The following is an 18,188-nucleotide window of genomic DNA, read 5'->3' on the forward strand; positions in this document are numbered from 1 at the left end:
TTCTCATTCTAATATCATTTTAGAGTATTCATTGCTCACACTTAGAAAAATAATTGATATTTGTTGATTTTTCTCTCCTACAACTTTGCGTAACTTATTTCTTAATTTTCATAATCCTTTGTTTTTAGATTCTTCAGGATTATGTATATGGAAGATCATGTCCTATATAGTTCTAACTATTTCTCCAATACGATGGTTTTTGTTTTCTTTTCCTCACTCAGTTATCCTGGCTAGAACATCACAGTGCTGAATGGGACGGAAAAGAGTGGACGTTTTAGCCTAGTCCTGATCTTACTGAAGGTTTTCAGTAAGGTTTTTCACCCCAGTAAGCAGGACTAAACTAAGTGTAAGTTTCTAGCAGATGCCCTTTCAGGGTTAAGACACTTGCTTCTATTTCAATCGTTGGATGTTATCATGAAAGATGTTGAGTTTTTCAAAAACAGACTTTCTGAACCTATTGTGAGAACCATATATGTCATGATCTTTGTTTTATTAATATGTTATTTTACATCAATAGACTTTCTTGTTTTGAACCAGCCTTGCATTGATTCTACTTGCAATAAACTATACTTCCAAGACTTTTATTTTCTAAACTAAGAAAACAGAACGAAACACATTGTTACCTTATTTAAGAGCTGAAATCAAGGCAGGCAAAAAGTAGCACTTCTTTAAAAACCCAAAATGTATGAGCCAGTTAGGGGAAGTTTCCTGAATCAGGGAGTTTCAACATTTATAAATAACTTTCACATTGTTCCCTACCAGTAGATCTTTGACTAAGAGTATAGATGTCTATCCATATACTCGTGACCCTCTCTGGAGATAATAATAAGCACAGAGATACATTTTTATTTTTAAAAGTTATGCCAGAGTATATGAGAGATGAAGAAGACATTACCTGTAATCTCGATGCTTTGTCAAGACTCTGGATAACTCTGGGGAGGACAAGTTAGTTGAGGCATGCAGGAAAACAAATGGTGGGGAATACAATCCTACAAGTTTTGATAAACGCATAAGGTCATATAACAAGAGATCCCAGTCATACACACCATCATAAGTTTCATAACTCCTTGATAGCCAGTCTCTTCCTCCATGAGAAGCCCGTGGAAACCACTGATGTTTTCTATCTCTCTTTGCTTTTTCCAGAATGCCACATAGGTATAACAGTCTTTAACGTTTAGCTTCTTCCACACTGCATCTAGAATCAATGTGTGTTGTGTGTATCTGCAGCCCTCTTTTGTCACTGCGGAGTATTTAGTCCACTGTATGGGTGTGTTAATGTCCATCACTTGTTTGCTAGTTGATAAACACTTGACGTATGTGAGGCTCTTATGATCATTAGGGTTACTCTAAGTGCTCTCACCCACGCCTTGGTGAGAGTATGATTTAATTTCTCTTAGATAAATATTTAGAAGAGGGCTTACTGGCTCATATGGTAGCATGTTTAGCCTGGTAAGAATTGTCCAGCTGTTTCCCTAAGTGATTGTGTGGTTTTGCAGAGCCACGATCATACCGTTTACATGCAGGACATCCAAAGGCTCACATACATGATAAAATGGTGTGGGCAGTTGACTTTATTTCACTTTGGTTTTGGCTTTTCTCCCTTCTAGGTATGTACTGATCTCAGTAACTAATATAATTTTAAGGCGTTTCTGTCTTTTTGCACGTGTTTGCTTTGTATGTAACGGAAATCCTAGCTGACTTTCAATTTTATGAGCTAGCTTTTCCCATATTAGTAAATGGAGGTTTTCCCACATGGTGACCTGTGTCAGTTGGCCAGTACTCACGGAATGGACACGACACAAGCTCCTCCTGTGGGGCTGACTTGATTTCGATTTTTGTCATCATAAGCCACGGAGCAATAAAGGTCTTCCCAGATTAGCTTTGTCATTTGAGATAGCTTTTGAGGGTAGAGTCCCAGAAGTGAGGTTCTTGGGTCAAAAATATAAAAATCTTTTTATATCATTGGATTGCTTTCTGAAAGGTTGTATCTACTTACGAGACCACTAGGAACACGCAACAGAAACAGTTTGAGATACTGGAATAAAAGTTTTTAAAGGTTTGTTTTATTTATGTTTGTGTACACATGTATGTATATGCACATGTATGTCTATGCACATGTGTGTCTATGCACATGTGTGTCTATGCACATGTGTGTCTATGCACATGTGTGCAAACAGAGGCTGGAAGAGGCCATCAGACCTCCTGGAGCTGGATTGTTTCTGGAATATCTAGCCTGTTATATGGGCACTAAAATCTGGATTGCCCATGATTAGACACCAAGAACTCTTAACCACTTGCTATCTCTCCAGTTCCTATCCACCCACTCACCCCAAAATTCTTTTAGAATAGTTGTCTATTAAGACATGGTGATACATCATGTAATTTCAGCACTGGGCAGGCAGAGGTAAGAGTATTGACACAAGTGATCTAAAATAGTGAGATGATGTCTACAATGATGTCCACACACACACACACACACACACACACACACACACACACACACACACCCCACTATATAATGCACAAAATAATGACTTTTAAAAATTAATTTTAAATTCTACTTAATTCCCTGCTACTCCAGGACTGAAATACCATGTACCCTAGAAACATTAACCCAACGTTAGTATGGCTGACAGGTTGGTAACTTAAATCAAGTAGAAAAATCCTGAGATAATAAAATAGAATACACTGAAAGGCTTGGTTTAACTGGTGGGGCTTGAGGAAGTAAATGTAGTTTAAGTTACATTTTTGATTTCTAATGAAGTTAAGTAATGAGTAAACTTTTGTTTACTGATTGTATTTCTTATTCTAGAAAAATATATGTATTTTTTATTCTAGGATATATCTATATATACACGCGGGGTACAATGTATATATAAACATATACATTTGTAATTTGTGGGAAACTTCATCTATTCTCATTAAGTAACATTATAATTGTAAATAATTGAGAGACTAACCCTTTGTCACAGTGGCTGCAGTACCTCTCTTTTAAAACATAGCTATTTTGTTGCTCTATATAGCCAAATCTGCCCCCGTCTTCCTCTGACTGTTTCTGCATAGCTTCCAAGCGTAAAAAAATTATTTACAGTCCCCTCTCCTGAGGCTTGACAAATGGTAGATTTAGTTTTTCTTCTACATTTTTCACGAGGCTTAAAAATAATTATCCTGGTAACATATATAATTTATATTGTTATGTAATGGGATATATGATCCTAAGAAGACAGTTTCAACTTGATACCATAATTTCGGTGAAATATTCTTTGGAGGCAGCACAAGATTGAACCTAAATTAATCTCAAAGTGACGCTAATGTCCTGTTCCATGTCACCATTCCCAGATATCATGTGCACTTAATATGGGAGATCTATAAGCAGTGGTTAAATCCCCCAATGCTGGTGCAGTGGAGGGATGTTGCAGAGACTGACTGGTCCCCATTTGGAACCAGATGGTCCCTGTGGGTCACGTACTAGGTCCCACATTTTTAATCCTTGTGAACTCCCAGAGATAGAAACTGCACAGCCAGAGTCAACTCTGGCAACTCGGGTATCTAGGATTCCCAGCCTCTAGAGTTGGCCCTGGGGCTGTCAGGAGCAGCCTCGCTGGCCATTTTGAATCCATTGCACCCCATTGTTCATTCTATTAGTCTGTTGATGTTGGAAGCAAGCGATAAATCTCCTATCTCAATCCAGGGCAGGCAAACCTTTCCTACACTGCAGTTTGCAGTTGACTGTGCCCTTTTTACAACTCTTTGAACAAGACGTGAAACACATTCCCTCACATAGAAAAAGGCTTTTCTTAGACTAAGGCCTTCTGAATGAGCCAGGTCCTGGCCATTGCCCCCATTTTGAAGAGATAAAAGAAGTGATTTCATTTTCTAGAGTTATACTGGGACTGAGCATCCATTGAAAATCGGCTGGGATACCTCAGAGAGCACAGGAGTGACAGACAGCGGTTCACTGAACTGGAGCCCCTCTCACCCCATCCCAATCAACAGGAAGAAACGCGGGGACCGCAAATCCATGGCCGAGGCACCATCTCCTCCTAAAGGGTATAGGAGCGGGCGGGCCATGGGGGCAGAAGCAGGAAGGAGCCAGGCCTCTCCATCTAAATGAGGCAGGCTCTCCTCGGGGGCTGTCAGAGTACTCAGTGTTTAGTTAAAAACGCTCCAAAAGAAAGAGAGAGCATTAAGGCAGAGAGCTTGAAGTGGATCCCGAGTAATTAAGTGTATAAATTAATTCTTCCCCCAAGAAATGTGTCTCTTCTATTATTAGATTCTGTTCTCAAAGGAGCTACATCCAAGGAGTGGGTTTCCAGGAGAGAGAAAGAGAGGGAGAGAGAGAGAGAGAGAGAGAGAGAGAGAGAGAGAGAGAGAGAGAGAGAGAGGAGGGAGGTAGAGAGAGAAGGAGGGAGGGGAGGGAGGGGAGGGAGGAAGGGAGGGAGGGATTGATTCTGGGCTTTCCTGCCTGAAGCCGACAATTAAAATAAGTGGCATGGATGTGTCTTTAAAAGAGAGATCTGTGGGAAACTAACGGATTGTCTGTCAGAAGGGAGGGGAAAAAATGAAATATGGCCACCTCGGCCCGCCGAACAGAAGGCTAGGAAAGTGCTTGTCCAGCCAAGTACCCAAAGGGATAAAGTCCAATGATAACCTTATCAACTGCTTAGCGTATAATGCATGTGCTGTTTGGATGGTAGTAATGTGTTTTTACTTCTCCCTGTCTTGAAGGAATGAATCAAATATGAGGAGAGCTGGAACATGATTTTCAACCCATTGCTTTTGATTAAGTGCGGGAGCAGGCAGGTCCTGAGACTTGCAGTAATACTAATGGGGCATAAAGAGCTATAAAAAGGATGGGGAGCTACTTTTGTCCAAATGCTATTACCCTGGAATCAGAGACCCTGGGTGTAATATGTCCGCAGTTAACCTTTTTTTTCTGACAGGAAATTTTCTCCGTCTACTCACACCATCAATTACGCTGCATTTGGCCAGAGCAGTGAGTGATCGCTTTATTTCCAGTAGAAAAGACACATATGCCAGGCTCCCAAGTGCAGAATGCCTAAGGCGCAGGGGCATTGGCCGGGGGCAAGCGAGAAGAGAGGGTCTGTTCCATTTGCCATCAGGGTTTGGACCAAACTGTTGATTGTTTTCTGTTTGCTCACTTTAGGAGGTGAGAAGGAGAAATGGAAAACAAATTATTTCCATTTTGATCCTAAAAGTAGTTGTTTGACTGAGGCAGGCCACCCTGAGAGGAGCCTGCAGCTCCAAGAATTTAATCCAAGAAGAAGGATTAGGGTGGGAGCTTTGAGCGGCTGGAATCTGAAGTGTACGGAGATGAGCTAGAAGAATCAGTTTGTCAATTTTTAGCTGAGCTACCTATTTGGTTTGGCAGGAGAGGCCATTTGGTATCCATCCCTGGAGGAGTCAGACTCTGGCTCTTGTCTTAGTTCTACTCTAAGGAGGCTCCTCTACCAGAGATCCTCTGGCTGCCACTGCCGCATTCCAAACTTCACGATACATTGTTTTTGCTTTTTTTTTTTTTTTTTTTTTTTGTAATCAGCGAGTTGCAGATTGTCCAACTGTTCTGTCATTTGTTGTAAACGGCTGCAGAAAGGAAAAAAAAAAAAAAAGCAAAAGGAAAAGGCAAAGGGAAAAAAAATTCCACGGCACTATAACACAGTCCTGAGTGTAAATCAAACATTCCTTGTCATGTTGATAGCTTGTGTTAGTCTAATGTATTTTATATTACTCAAAAGCTTTGAAACCCTGCAGCTTTCTTCATATAGGCCATTATGCGGTTATCATTAAATTGTCTTGCAAAGAACATTATCGGTAATTACGGCAGACACTAAAATCAAATGATCAGAGTGGGACCTTTAACACCAAGAGGAACCATTAGAAGTTAATCAAATAAAAGGATGAGAATAATTATGTTAGGATTAAGCAGTAATATGCCAGAAGTTATATACTTTGCTGACTATATATCTTTACTCCCAGCTTCCTAAATTTCCTTCTCGTTGATGTGTTTTTATATAATACTTTGGCACAGAATGTAAACGACAATATTTTTGTCGTGGCACAATCGGGCTCGAAGGTTCATAGGCTGTTCATGTCTAAATGCCATCGGAGGCAGGGAGGTAATGATGAAGATGAAAATAATAGTAATAAAAAAAAGTGCAAAGCTGGGGAAAAAAAATCCATTGGTCAATGAAGCACGGCAAGAAAGATAAAAATGTCTGCAACAGGCACAGGTGCAAAGAAGGTGGTAATTGGCTGGCGGCTCTGTCTTGGAGCCTAAGTGTTTCTTGTGCTGGCTTTGCTGTAAGCTCGTGTTCCCATAGACTCTCATCCGGCCCTGCCAGTGTTCATGGGAGAATTACAAAGTAGAGGACGATCTTGGTACTAGGAAGGGGAGAGCTTCATAACCTGTCTCTCCCAAGTCCCCCAAAGCATGGCGCCTTGCCGATATTCAACTCTGCTTTGTAACAAGCTGGCAGGGACCCGTGGCCTCAGTGACCGAGAATTGGGTTCCGATGGGAGAAACGTACCTCCCCCCAACTATGGTCCATCTTAACTTCTACATATAACCTGAGCCACAGGGCAAACAGTGCCATTATAAGCAACAAGGAAGGCAGAAGTTGTTTATAAGATAAACATTAAGAAATAAAAGATAGCCCTCCACTTTTGCCCTCTTATATGTAAAGATTGGTTCCTACTAACAGGTTTGCCTGTTTCTGAGACCAATCATGCACACAGGAGTACATATATTGATGAGGAGACCACAAAACATTCTGCTTAAAATGTTGCTTTAACACAAAGATACAAGCAGCACATTCATTTAAATGTCAGAGCTTGATCTAATACCTGGACACTTTTTTATGGCTCCATATTTTTTGAGGCTTTCTAAGATTTAAAAATAAGTACTGAACCACGTCACGGAAGTCAACACTGAGGTCATCCAGATACGGTTCTACAGAGTTGGGGGCAAAGATCTGAATGAGTCTTTTGGGGGGTATGAAGATGGGTTTCTCTGCTACTCTCATGGGGGAAGGGGGAGGGGATCAGTTGCTATTGACCTCTCCAAGGACCAACACTGCATTCCACCTTGACCACACGTGAGGGAGGTCAAGGCTGTGAGAACTTGAAAGCAGGCTTTCCAAGTTCGTTGCAGGTCTTATCTGACGAAACTGTTCTTCTGTTGATTTGCATGCTTCCAGGCTGCAGGAGCCTACCTCAGTGTGGGACTCAGAGAAGGGTCCCCTAGGAAAAGAAGGCAGGGACACACTTTAAGTGGCACAGAGGAGAGTGGGCTTGAGTGGATGGTAAGCGCTAAACTGGGAGGGTAAGACTCAAAACCCTTGGCCAGGGAGCTGCAAACTGCAAGTCACTCAGAATACAAACAAGAATTTAGTGGGGACTTAGACACAAGCGTAGGCTGCTAAGTGTCCCAGCTGATGAAGAGGCCCCGAGTCACATAGTCAAGCATGAGCAGATGGTACCTCACTCAATATCACACGGTCCTTAGTCAGGGCAAGTCCAGAAACCAATGTAGAACCACAGATCTAGGAATCCCAGCCTGATCTACAATAAAGGTGTGTGTGGGGAACTTTCTTTATCAGGGTCCACAATTCCAAAGGGTTCAAAGCAAGCCTTAGGGCTGGTGTTACCTTCTCAGATGAGCTGGCCTTGGAACTTGAGACATCAAGTGTCCAGAAAGAACTGGGAATCCCCCAGGTGTAGCCGCTATGCCAGTCTGCTCTCACCTCGGGCATCATTGAAACATCCCAGCCTTGCAGTACACTGAGGGCAGACCTGAAGGTGAGGACCAAAAGCCACAGTGGTCAGGACACAGACAACAGAGGACACCTAGAACGTGGTGTCTGAACTTCTGTGTTGTTTTGTTTATCTGGTCTTGGGTGTTTGTTTATGATGTTATCTTGTTTGCTTAAGGCCAAAACAAAAGAAAAACCCCTTTCTATGTTTGTTAAAGATAATGTAAGAGCATGGTCAGGAAAACAGCAAGCATTTCTTAAAAGGATTCCCTAGAAAGGAAATTAGGTGAGGCCCATGGTAGGGTAATGTAGGGGTTAGAGATGAATAATCCAGATTCTCTGAACCTCCAGAGCAGGAGAAAATTCTGCCTGAGGACTTGCCTTCCCTTGAAGATGTGTACTTTGGGATAGGGGGATGGTTCTGCAGGTAAAGACAATTACTGCCAAGCCCCAGGTTCAATCTCCAGGACCCCATGCTGGAAATAGAGAATCAGACAGCTCTGGTAAGTTGTTCTCTGACCTCCACATGTCCAATATAACACTAGCAGGCCACCCTGTCCTTACAAAGTAAATAAAAGTAAGGAAAATCAAGTATCTGGGGACATGGCTGGAGACACTTTGCTTTGTTACTGGGTTTCAACAACAGAAGCCACAGGGGAGAGAACCAGAGGTTATCTAGAACACCTCACAAAGTTTAGCAACCACTTAATCAATCTGAACATGTCCATCAGACACAGGGGGGAAAGTCCGAACTTCCCACAGAACCTTGTGAAAGTTCCCTACCCCGTCTCCCTGGGAGATAAGATGAGCCCAGTTGATGGTCTCCGTAGGCCATTTTGCACAGATGCAATATTTTGTAAATTCAAAAGAAAAGTCTTCTGCCCCATTCTTTTATCAAAAATTCACAGTAATCTCATTGGATAGAAACAGTGACACGTTTGTGGCATTTTATTGACGAAGAAACTAAAATGGAGGAGGCAGGGGTCTTTCTCATGCTGACAGCTTATTTGTTGTGTAGCAGGGAGTGGATGTGGCCCTTCTGACCTGCCTCTGGCCGCTATCTGTCTGTCTATGTGTGCACACTCCTCGGAGCAGGGCCATCCCTTCCACGGATAATCCAAACACAGAGTCACGTCGGGGTTGTTAGTTTGGGGAGTCTTATTAAATTCGAACCAGCCTCAAGCCTCCGTCTGCTAATGAATTCCTTCATTTAGAAGCATGGGCCCTTGACCTCTGGGGTCATTCACTATTCCTTTCTCCTCTATTTCCCATGACTAACAGGAAGGCAGTACACAAGTCCAGTTACGCCATGAACAGTCACCTGTCCTCGTGCTGTTTTTAAGGACACAGCTCTGAAGGATTCTGGAATTCCAGATAACAACCATGTTATTCGGTGGAAGGGCGGGATCTCTAGCAAATCTGGCCAACCATCGTCATCCATGAGGTTGGAGCAGGAGCCAAAAGGTATCCTATGCGGCCCCTTCCCCCCACTCCTTCTACTGAGCTCTTAAATTAGCTGGGAAAACCCAGGTGTCAGCTGTCCCCCTGGTACGAGCCAGATGAGCCATTAAAAATGCCAGGAAGAAATGAATACCTAAATCACTCTCTCTCCAAAGGCAGAGGCTTCCCTAATCACATGTCCTAGCCTATTTTTTTCTTCTCCAGATGGATGGCTTCTTTCAAAATCTGATGGCCACAGAGACAAAGGTATGGCTTTAGCCTTAAATAACCGTCGGAGTTTTAACCCGATAGATTACCATTTTTAAGGGTACTATTTGGTTTCATCTTGCAACTACTTGGGGAAATTTAGCACTGAGTCAGAAAGGCTGGCCAACAAGTAGCACTTCATAAATTGCTGGAGCCCTAATCAATACATATTGTCATCCACTCTAGTCCTTCAGGCGGATTTCTCTCTGCCCCGAGTCGTCGGTGTATTTTATGAGGTTGTTACAGTCTGGGCTTGCATGGCTTCGGCCTAATGAACCTGTCACCGCCGCTATTGATTGACACGCCAGTGTAAGTGAGACAGGCGATTCCGATTGACTTCCTAATTACTGCTGCTGGGCTGCCTCGCCAACTGCTAAGGCCAGAGGTTAATAGTTTTGATGTTCAGCCGCTCCTAGCAATGGAGGCAGCCTTCTCAGCAGTCGATACCCGAATCAGGTTCTCAAGGCTACTGCCGGGCCTGATCAATTAAGGCCTTCGCCTTCCTCCTGGTGGTGGCTGACAAGAGGCTGATGAGTGGAGGTCAGAAGCAAATAGTTTAAGGGAGTTTAACAGGCTCGGGAAGCACCGCCCACGGTCAAGGACTGAACGTTAAGCAGGTTGCTGTCAGGTGAGGAGCCCTGGGGTGGAAGCAACCGGAAGCCTGGCGTGGAAGCAACCGGAAGTCCTTTGCCAGGTGTTGATTTACTTTCCTGTGTCCTTACCTTTGCGCGCTAGGGACTGAAGGTTGAGTGATTCTTTTTTCCTCCCACATCCAGATCCACCAGGTGCCCCAGACTCTCGGAAACTGAGTTCATCTAGGCTGCTCTAACTCCAAGCCATAAACAGGGTGGCGAATGTACAGACAGTTATCTCTCAGACCCGAAGGCTGAAGATCAAGGTGGACTTTGCATCTCCTTCACGGCAAGAGGCTTTTTGGAGTTCTCACGTGGCAAAAGGAGGAGGGGAAGGCAGCTATTTGAGGTCTCTCTTATGAACTATTAATCCCTTGTGACCTTATGACCCCCTCCCCCCAGGCCCGGCTCCTAACATTACCACATTGGTCACTAGATTTCAACATATAAATTTAGGATTGGACACAAACATTAATTCCACAGTAGAGAGTAGAGACTTGTAGGGCGTGTGAGACCTTGTTACCAGGCAGGCATAAGAAATCGTTAGGAAGTGGAGCCATTCCCTACCGGCCTCTACCTGCTCGGGAACACGTAACCATGACACCCCACTGAGAACCACGGGCACTGAGGTATGTAGCATAAATACCTGGAGTTCTTCTCGTTGCTAATGCAGTATCTAGCTAGCCCCGAGTCTTCAGCCAATGAGCTTCCCTTTCTTAGTATTCCTACGCAGAAAAGGTATTTAATCCCTGGTTCACCCCGAATACAGTGTATGCATTTACATCCACCATCAAATAAACCGGTATGAACAAGCCAGGGTCATCCAGAGAGTTGTTTTATTAAGGATGATCATGGAAAAGGCCTTCACTTTAAAGAGCCTCGCCTAAACTCATGAGTAAGGTATTCTCTCTCCATCAGACCGGATTCCAGTTGTTCCCAGCTCTGCCTCTCCTCCTAGCACACTGACACTGTGAGAGGAAAGATAGACCTCTGACCCCCCAGTTCTTGACTTCCTCTCTCAGTGCTGTACAGGTGGAACCCAGATACCCAGAGAGGAGACTGGGAGACACTGTGCACCCTGGTTTGGGACCTTGCCCTGCCTCCCATCGCCAGCACCCAGCGATTCCAGCAGAGAGACAGGATAGAGTATGGCAGAAAGTGAAATGACTTAGACAGTTTTCATCCATCCAACAGAAACAGATCGGATATTTACCCTATCCAAGGGAGAGTGGGGGAGTGGAGCTGTCTTGCAGTTGGTTTCCTTGATAGCTTGCTTTTAGAGTTGAGGGTGCTTGCTTACCCATCTTTAATTCAAACCTCCCAACATGCCATGAAGTACGTATGTGTAAGAGTCAACATCTACATTTTTTTTTTTTTTGATGAGAAAACTAAGACTTGGCAAAAGGCATGTGACTCTCTTAAAGTCATACCAAGCAAAGATACGCAATGCCTGTACCTAGCAACTTGCAGATCAATTGAGATAAGTCAGCCTGATGGACCGGGCTGCCAGGCACCCCTAACCGCCAGGATCACCAACAGCTAAGGATACAGTCCGAGGAAGGGAAGGAGGCAGCACCAGTGCTATCGATGACTTCAGACTCACAGTTGAGAATAAAAGACATTGAAGGATTTTGTGACACCCCTCACCCTCACTTCCAAAACAGACACACTCTACACAGGGAGCCATTGAAGAGAGATCCCTTAAAAATGCGATCGGGATGCTGAAGTGTAGCTCTTCACAATGGATGGCTTCTGACAGGGTGGTGAAGGACTCAGTTATCCCCAGGGCTGGCCACAGAGAGTTTGACCATGCTCCAATGAGTATAACTGAATTGGTGGGGGCTTTTGTTTGATTGTTTGTGGGAAGGGCACAAGGGCGGGAAAGTAAACCTGGGAGGGATGGGAAATGGGTGTGATCGGCACGCACTGTGTAAAATTCCCAAATAATCAATACAAAAGCTACGTTGGTTTTAGAAACATAAAGGAGTATGGAGAGCCAGGCTGAAGCTTCCGAGAAGCCTCACCTAGCAGAGTCACACAGAACACGCCTGATTCTTACAGAATGAGTTTTGACACTCAGTTGGTTATCAGGGAGCTGCCCTAGAGACTCAGTGCCCGAGGGTTTTATTGGGACTTGGATTGCACAGCTACCTTCTGCCTAGCAATGCCAGATTCCAATAAGGAAGGCAGGTGTTGAGCATAGGTGTACGGTTTGTAAGAGCTGTTCAGGAAGGGTGTGGGACTAGTAGGAGCTCTCCTTTAACTGAGCAGGCCTTGAAAAGACAGTGGTCTCAGGCCTGATATAGTAGCTCTTGTCTGCAACCAAGAACAAGGGTGCAAGGTTAGAGATGGGAAGCGCCCATGAGGTGGGGAGGGCACAGCCAGAGCCACTGGCTCTGGGGCAGAAGGCTAGAACCTGAGCAAATAACTTACAGAAGGTCCCACGATTATATCTGGTACCCACTAACTGTATTCACCATGCTACCTCTGTGTGGAGGCATATGTGTGTATTCGTGCGTGCGTGTGTGTGTGTGTGTGTGTGTGTGTGTGTGTGTGTGTATACAATGGCTTTGGGTGCATGCTAGACAAGTATTTTACTTTTGAGGTACAGCCTCAACCCTTGATTCTCTGAGCTAGAGTTTATCTTCATAGTACAGGCTGACCTTGAACTTGTGATCCTTCTCCTTCAGCCTTCTGAGAGCAGGTATTGCAGACACGTGTCACTTACACACACACCACACACACACACCACACACACACACCACACACACACACCACACACACACACCACACACACACACCACACACACACACACACACACACACACACACACACACCTGCCATTTTTTAACTTTATCTCTTACATTCCTCCCCAGTTCCAGTTATCCGCCAATGGGCAGCACCACTATTCAAATTCACTGAAGTTATTAAAATTAGCTCATCTGCACTTCTTTATGCCGTCCTGTTCACACAAACCACACCCAAGTCTCCTGTCCATATTTTATCCATACTTTACCAGCTATGGGGGACTCTCGGGCTTCCCTGTGTGTCCCCATTTGGGGGAACTGTAACAAATCAGCATCCAATGAGAGTCACCTCTTCTGTTGGTTCACCAGACTTGAATAGTAGCAGTGTTTTTGAAAGTCCAGTCTAGTCCAACCACTGAGGCTCCTCATGAGAGTGACTGGCTCAGTGGCAAGGAGGTATTTCTAAGAACGGTTCAGTTAGTCGGGAAAAGGGCTGTGTATGCCATAGATGAGTCTACTGTGGGTGCAAGTCATTCATTCCAAGCATTTAGTACCCACAGTATACCTCCATGGTCAATGGGTCCATGTCCTTCTTGAATAGGGACAACCCAAGGTCACACATACAGACCTTTGTCACCATTCAGAACATACTGGACGCCTGGCATCACCGTCCTTCCTTCTGAAAGTCCTCACTATTTACCCATGGTAGGGTTTTTCTAGGAAGCAAGCTTGGTAGAGCATTGGCAGCCCATGCCAGCCTGAACTCGGAATGTCTCTGGCACCATGTTGCTGCCTGGAGCATGGTCTCTGATCATCTTATGTTTTAAGTCTTGTGTGCAGTTAGCACATAGCTTTATGGCTAACCTGTAGGCTTTAAGAATGCTTATTCTACCTCTTTTGTGTTCCCCAGAGCATGGCGTGGTGCCTTCCTAGTTCTAGTTTGCGCTAACAACCAAAGCTCATAAAGGAGAACTCCTTATCTGTTTCCCTCTGTAGTTGGGTTAACCTGAAATGTAACCGGGTCCATCCTCATTTAAAAGATCATTAAAGAACTTGGAGCCTTAAAATATGAACTTGAAGAGAAACTGCATTGAAGTTTCCATCCTCCCAGGGTCCTTCAGCTGAAGACATAGTCCATCCTCCAGAAGGACTCCACCTGCAAGCTTCCCACCCCATCCCCTCTCCACATCCAGCTTCACAAGCTTTTATTTAAAACTAGGAGGAAAAAGAAAAAGAAAAGACCAAGGTGGAAGCTAGCCTCCCTGTATATCTGTATATCTGGTTCTTGGCTGTTCTCTTTCCTGGTGTGTGATGGTCCATGTTTACCGACAGCCAGCTACTTTAGGGCCAGCTCGGGACGATGGTGAGGCAGGGGGGCGAGCTTAGCGAGACCTACTGCTGTAAGCAGAAAATGTTGCTTTGGACCAAGCTCTTGCTCTCTTAGTGTCTGGTACCTGTGGTTCCTCTTCCTGCCCCAACTTCCTGCACCATGGCTGTTCAGATAGGTCCCGTTTTCTCAACTGTTTTTTAACGGGGGAGGCGGGGAGGGAGGCATTTTCCAGGGCTCAATTGATCTTCCTCTGACTGATTGTAGGCCTTCCTGGGGTGACCCAGCCATGTTCTGTGCATCCAAAGTCACACTCATCTGTTTTCCATAGATCGGGGATCCCTTGAATCCAAGAATCCTTGTAGTTTTAACTGGCATCTGTCCACCTGTTTATTGGCCATTTGAGTTTTTTTTTCCTCTTGTGAATGGTGTGCTTAAGCTTCATATTAACACCTTACCCGAGGGACGCATGGCTCTAGCCCCATATGTAGTAGGGGATGGCATTGTCTGGCATCAATAGGAGGAGAAGCCTTTGGTTCTGTGAAGGCTCAACGCTCCCCAGTGTAGAGGAATGTTAAGGCGGTGAGGTAGGAGTGGGTGGGTGGGAGGAGGATCATCTTCATAGAGGTGGGGGGAGGGGCACGGAAGGGGGGGAAGGGGATAATATTTGAAATGTAAATATATAAAATATCCAATTAAAAGGAAGGAAGGAAGGAAGGAAGGAAGGAAGGAAGGAAGGAAGGAAGAAACTGCAGCTTAAGATACCCCCAAAACAAATTCTCTTCCTTCCCCAGAGCATGCCAGAGTCAATTTTCAGTTACAGGTAGCATCAGGTATTCAGAGGCCAGCTATTCTTCAGCAATGTGGAACCAAGTACGAGTCCCCGTCCATTTTCAAGGCTCCCACCGTGATCAGCAAACCTAGTTTTTAACCCTTGTGATTCAAATATCCCATAAACACGTGGATTACCTTAACCAAACTGGCATAACTAGGAGACACAGGTAAGAGCCTAAACATGTGTGTTATGTCTTCTCTGGTCCAATAGATTGGACCCACACTTCCTGTTCTAGTCACAGCATACATAGGCTATTGAACAGCAATAGAAAGGAACTAACGCGTACTTAAATAAGTCAGCTCTTCCTTTTTGGCATAACATCTTTATCAAGACAGTGTGGAGCAGGGAATCTCTCTGGGGCCTCTGTTTCCTCCAGACCTAGGCTGCTGCACAGTACATATTTTACTGAAACAGGGCCCAGGGCTCCAAGTCTTTCAGCTGCTGAAGTGCAATGCTCAGAGAGTATGGCGGTCATAGACCATACCTTGCATACTCAGCCACACAGCCAACAGACACTCCCATGGGAAGCCACTCAGCTCTTCCGTGTGGGTTCATGGGTCCCAACCCCAAATCTAAGAACAGCAGTGGATCCAGGCTGTCACTGGTCACAAGGCGAGAAGCTGGGCTGTACACCTTCTCAGCTCCTGGTCTGCCTTCTCCTATCTCCAGTTCTCATTGTGCCTATGAGGATGCTACAGGCTGCCCACCCAAAGGTCCTTAAGGACAGGTACTTACTCATTATTCACTGTTTTTTAGTCCTGAAGATCCTTTTGCAAGACCTCTCCAGAGCCGGTTCACTCAGCATCTTGGGGCCCTGACCTTGTGGTCCTGAGATCTCACAGGCAGAATCTGGAAAGCAAGTGCTTCCCATCCATCTTTCCCATGAGGGATGTGATCTTCCTTGGACACTCAGATAGAACATCGCTGGTCATGCTAGACACACAGACAAGAGATGTGCTTGCCTGGTATTCTTTGCCTTTTCATTGCTGTCATCAGTGACCAGAAACTGCTTGGGGAAGACCGGGTTGATTTCATCATGAAGGCCAAGACAGTCACCTGAGGAGAACTGAAGAAGAGACCACGGACAGATGTTATTTATTCGTTTGCTGCCTTTGTTTTTTTTTTTTAAGCTATCTCTTTTATACAGCAAGGCCCACCTGCAAGGGATGGTACTACCTACCTAGGACTGGGTCCTCCTTGAGTTAGAACTCAAGGAAGTGACCCACAGATATGTCCTCAGGCAAATCTGGTCGTGGCAACACCCCAACCAAAGGTCCTTCTTTCCGGGTGTTCTGAATGGACAGCTAAGTCACCACACCTGTAGAGACTCTAAGACGCTCATGTCTACTCACTAGAGCTGAAGACAGGTTTTCCTCGAAGGCACTCAGAATAATTCTGCATCACCTTGGAACTTCTGCCTCCAAGTAAAGTGGAGGACTCAAGTCGGCGGGTTGTTCCAGGGCTGACATACACAGCTTCATAAAGGGAGGAACTCAGTTTCTTGAGTTTCTGACTTCTGCTTGGTTTATTGAGCCATCCTATTTGAGTAAGAATCTGTACCTTCGTTCTGTATTTGACCAGCAAATTATTCAGCCAGCCCAGGCCACAAACACCTGCCCACCCACTCTCCTCTTGGCCACAATTGACTTCTTATCTTCCACAACTCCTCAGAGCAAACACTGTCTACTCTGTCATGTCAGATGCCCCAGATGCTGAGAATGTGTTAGCCATTATCAATGGTGAACTTGAAGTCTAGCTCATCCAAACTGTGGGGCAGGTATAAAATGCTCACTTTGAAAACTCGGCACGAAGGATGTAAAGTAACCTGTTACTTTTTATCATGACTACATGTTGGCATTAGATCTCGGAGATAGCTAGCTGAACCGAACACTATTAAAATAAATGCTCCCTGCTCCTTTCACTATTTTGATGGAGTTACTACAAAACTTTAAAATAACGTGTTTTCCTATTAATTTTTTAACTGGACAGCACTGGCCTAGGATAATTCCTTTTCTACCCTGACTTTTATGGCTTGAATCGGAGGTGCCCGCCAGTCTCATGTTTTGAACTTGGTTCCTGTTTTGTGGTACTGTTTTTAAAGCTTTGGAGCCTTTTGGAGGTCTGGCGTGAAATAGATCAGTATGAACAGACCTTCGAAGTCTACCCTTGCTCCTGGTCCTAGCCTGCTTCCCACTCGGCTGCCATTTGAGGAGTCTTTGCCACCTACTCAAAAGCCTTCCCCAGCTTCACCAGGATGGGCAGAAACCATGAGCCAAAGGAAACGTTTTCACTCTTGTCCTGTCAGGTGTTTATTCAGAGAGATGTAAAAGTAATGTACTCCCCATCCTTTCAATTTTGGGCTCCTCTCACCAGCAGCCAGGAATGTTTCTGTCTTCTCTTCCCTGCCTGTTTCAACATTTGAGAGACCAGTTGTCCTCAATGCACGACACCGGGAACCAACGACTACCTCCTTTCAGCTGCAGCCCAAGCAGCACCTAGGTCTCTGCCCTGTACTTGGCGGGTCTGAATAAAAGCTTATGGGAGCCATGATTCTCCTGATTGATTTCTCTTCCCACTCCCCTACCCCTGCTAATGAAGAAATTTAGGATAGTTGTTTCCAGGAAACCAAGACTTAGACTCTTTCCTTTGGTGGGGACTCTCGACCTTTGGTGCACTTTGGAAGCCTTTGGAAAGTTTTAAAATGACTGGCACTCAGGTGCCACCCCTATAGATTTGGATTTAATTGGCCTTGGGTGGAACCTTGACCTGAGAGAGGTTGAGAAGATCCCCAGCCAAGTTAATACGCCTAAGGGGAACAGAAGGCCCTACCCTGTCAAGCTTCCCAGTCACTGCTATTGGACCTCACGTCACAGAGCATGGAAGGCTAGAAGATAGCAAAATACTCCCTCCAAGGTCACATAAGTAGCCCTATCATCGAAAGAGATGAGGGTCCCTTCTATCAGGTCTCTCTCAAGAACCCCCTCCTGCCACACTGGATGAACTCTGCTGGGCCACTGCTGGATTTTGCAGATGCCACCAAGCAGCCATCAACTGGTAATGATTTCTGGTCAGATGCAAACAATTAAGTTAGGGAAAAAAGAATCCACATTCCATTATAAACCCCCGAAACGACTCGCTCCCTGGCCTAATTGCCTTCTGAGTTCCCC

General features: G+C 44.9%; 1 long non-coding RNA gene across 1 annotated transcript; it reads left to right on the plus strand.

Annotated features, from left to right (window-relative positions):
• Positions 1-10,168: 10,168 nt before the first annotated feature.
• On the plus strand, positions 10,169-17,571 carry LOC120098218 (uncharacterized). Its single transcript, XR_015642662.1, has 2 exons — positions 10,169-10,740; positions 15,778-17,571. It is a non-coding gene; the product is annotated as an uncharacterized LOC120098218 (long non-coding RNA).
• The last annotated feature ends 617 nt before the right edge of the window (positions 17,572-18,188 follow it).

Source organism: Rattus norvegicus, chromosome 18 (genome assembly GCF_021556685.1).
Source record: "Rattus norvegicus strain SHRSP/BbbUtx chromosome 18, alternate assembly SHRSP_T2T, whole genome shotgun sequence".
NCBI lineage: Eukaryota > Metazoa > Chordata > Mammalia > Rodentia > Muridae > Rattus > Rattus norvegicus.